Below are 3876 nucleotides of genomic sequence, written 5' to 3' on the forward strand. Positions count from 1 at the left end.
ATGGAAATTTGGGTTGTTTACAACTCCTTGCAATTGTGAACTGTGCCACAATGAACATTGGAGCACAGATGTCTGGCCGTGGTTTCGTTCTTGCCTCTTCTGGGTATATGACCTGTAGGGGAGGGGGATTGCTGGGTCGTATGGTAGCTCAATGTCCATCTGTTTTAGATATTGCCAAATTTATTTCCATAGTGGCTGTACATACTTATAGGACCACCAGCAGTGGATGAGAGTTCCTATCTTACTAAAGCCCCTCCGACACTTGTTGCTTTCTGATGTTTTGAATTGGACTATCTTTGAGAATGTTAGTTGGTATCTCACCGTTGTTTTAATTTGCATTTCTCTTATGGCTAATGATCAGGAACATTTTCTCATGTTTATTGGCCATTCAGATTTCTGCCCCCAGAAACTTTCATTCAGGTTCTTTGCCCACCTCCTTCGTAGGCAATTAGTTTTTTTTAATTGAAAGCTTGTAAAGTATTATAGATTTTAGAAATAAGACCTTTGTCTGGTGTGTCATTGCTAAAAATGTTTTCCCAGTCTGTGGGATCTCTTATTACTCTCTTGGTGAATCCTTTCGATGTGCACAGGTGGTTTATCTTCAGTATATCCCAGTTGTCAATTTGTGACTCCTCTGTATTTGTATCCTTACCTATGTCCAATAGCCTATGTATCCCTGTGCCAAGGGTCTCAGGTTTGTCCGAATTTCCTCATTAATGGCCCTAATAGCTTGGGGTTTTACCTCAAAATCTGTGATCCACCTTGACTTTATTCTTGTGCATGGAGTGAGATAAGGGACTTTCTTCGTTTTTCTGCAGGTAGATATCCTTTTTCCCAGCACTACTTATTGAAGAGAGCACCTGCTTCCCATTGAATATTTTTGGGCCCTTATCAAAGATCAGTTATCTGTATGCTGATGTTTTTATTTCTGGTTTTCAGCTCTTTTCCCTTGGTCTGAATATCTGTCGTTATACGAGTACCACACTGTTTTGACCACGGTGGCTATATACTATGTGCTAAAGTCAGGTAAAGCAAGCCCTCCCACTTTTTCCTTCTTCTTGAGGAATTCTTTGCTAATTCTGGGCTTCTTCCCTCTCCATATGAAGTTGGTAATCAGTTTTTCCAATTCTTTGAGCAAGGATGATGGTATTCATATCAGGATATCATTAAATTTATATAGTACCTTGGACAGAACTGACATCTTTACTATATTGAGTCTTCCAATCAATGAGCATGGGATATTCTTCCATTTGTTGAGGTCACTCTAGGTTTTGGAAACATTTTTCAAACTCATCTGTTTGTATGCTGACAGCACCTCCCTCATTCTTTTCTTCACCTCTCTTACATCAAATCCCTATCTTTTCATATCCCTCTTCATTCACAGAAACAATAAGAAGTCTCATGGAGTTAGGTAGGGTGAGTAAGGTGCATGGAGCAAGAGAGGGATGCTGGGTTTTTTTGCCAAAATCTGGGGCACTGAGATGACTATGTGAGCAGGTGCATTGCTGTGGTGGCAAAACCAGTTCCCCCTATGCCACAAATCAGGTCTTTTTTAGATTCAGACTGTTACACAATCTTCTCAGAACCTCAAAATAAAATGCTTAATTAACAATCTGACCTTGTGGAACAAACTCCAAATGCACTATCCCCCTCACAGCAAAAAAAAAAAAAAAATCAGCATATTTTTTTGGATACCCCTGTGTATTGAGCTTGAAGAAAACTTAAGAATGAGTCATATGTTTTTAGCTTTGCAACTGAATAGTGATAGTATTAACTCATGCTGAATTTGCACACATTTTCAATTACTTGAACTATTTTAATCAATAAATTTTAATGCTCATCATAAATTCGCTTAAATTAGTATGATGAGATATATTTTTAATTTCCTATAAGTTAATAGAGTGGGCCAATAAAGGAGTTTCTCAGACTCCATTTTCTAAGATGCTCCCCTCTTTTCCCACATACATATGACTGGAAAGCAGTGTCCACTCAACTTGGTCATAGTTTGTTCACCCAGGAGTATGCACATGACACCAGTCATGTCAGTAAGTTCAGAAGGAGTTATCCAAGTAAAAATTGAGAGATCAATCTTTTCCTGGGTGATTAAAACTGTACATTTAAATTTGAGCCAAGATTTTGCAGAGGCGATTGTTTTGCAGTGAGTAAGATGAAACAGAGAAAAGATGACAGAAAATGGAGAGAAAGTCTCACTGACATTTGAAGCAAATGAGCTTAATAACCCACCTGTATCCTTTAGGCACATGGCTCAGTACATATAGACCTGCTTTATAACTTTCAGCCACTGTATATTTGTTTTATAACGAGATCATTCATTGATCAGTGGTGCCCTACATGTCTATATGAAAATGTGGAGGGGGTAGAAGGGGATCAGATCAAACTCAAATTACCCAAAATGACATTAACCAATAATGACCTATGTATTGGCTGCAAAGTAAGGTATTGTAGGTATTGCTTTTGAATCATGGATATTGAAAGTACTCAGGGCTACCAGAAGAATAAACTAATCGGTCTTGGATGAAGTTGTGGTAGTTACATAATCTGGTATCAATTTGAGAGGGTTATGAGTGAAGGGGTGGAGTCTGGCCTGTCAATCAAGATATAACCAATGAGGCCTCTCTCACGACTCACTCTCTTGGAGACTCTCGACTGACAAGACACATGGCACTACACTGATGGACCTGTGCCTTGGAAACTGGAGAAGCCATGTGGCAACCCCTGCCAGTGCTGAGATGCTTACAACACCACTGGATCACAGATTTTCTACCCACTGGCTTGTGATCATTCTGCTTTTAACATCATTGCATATGTTTTGTGAGCCTGACGAGGACTTTATAGATCGGTATTGGATATATGGGTTAATGTCAGACTTATGGGCTTGGACTGGACTGGGTTGGGATGCTTTCTTAATTACAATTACTCTTTATGTAAAACTCTCTCTTAGACACATATGAGTTTCTATGGATTTGTTTCTCTAGTCTACCCAGACTAACACAGAAATACAGCCTAAATTCTCCACAGAAGTAAAGATGGTGAGACTTTGGACATGTTATCAAATGTTCCTGGAAAAGGAATTCATGTTTAGTAAAGCAGAAGGGCAGAAGAAAAAGAGAAAGACTCTCAATGGGAAGGATTGGCACGTCCAACAGTGGGTTTCACAGTACCAAGGATGACACAGGACCTGGGAGTGTCCGTGCCTGTTGTACATAATGGTCGCTGTGAGTCAGAATTGACTACATGGCACTCAGCAATATCAACAAGGATAATGCTTCCAGTTAATTTCTGAGTACCACCTTCATTCCTATCTTGATGTTTAATAAGTCATCAGATCTTTTTGATGTATTCCTTATTTTACACAGGTTTTAAAATTTACAAATAAACATTATTTTCCCAAGATAAGAAATTGATGCTTTTAAGTTTTCATATCATATGGTCCAGTGTTTCTCTTGACCTAAATGAAAAGTCAACTTAAATGTTCTAAAGAAAGGAGTTGCTTGGTCCAAAGACAGTTTCTCAATCATGAAAGTAATTTAGATCCCCAAAAAAGGTTAATTACAGGAAGACAAGCCATAGAACCTCTCCACTACAACTTCAAAAAGTTTCTTAGAATAAGGATAAATATCACCATGGCATTTTAGAAACAGAAGAAATATTTCACAAGACAAATAAAACTGGGGGTGTCTTTTAACTTTTTTCAACAATACAAAACATATTGAATCATTCTTGGGACTTCACTGAACAATTTTCTACTGGGTCTTAAAGTTATTGCTTTAAATTTTTTCCTAATCATTCAAGCACAGTGTATCATCATTTATTCCTGATGGCAGACTTATAAGGTCTAGAGAAAAATATGCAGGT

This window comes from Echinops telfairi, unplaced genomic scaffold, assembly GCF_000313985.2.
Source record: "Echinops telfairi isolate 266 unplaced genomic scaffold, ASM31398v2 ScPeMD7_443;HRSCAF=831, whole genome shotgun sequence".
NCBI lineage: Eukaryota > Metazoa > Chordata > Mammalia > Afrosoricida > Tenrecidae > Echinops > Echinops telfairi.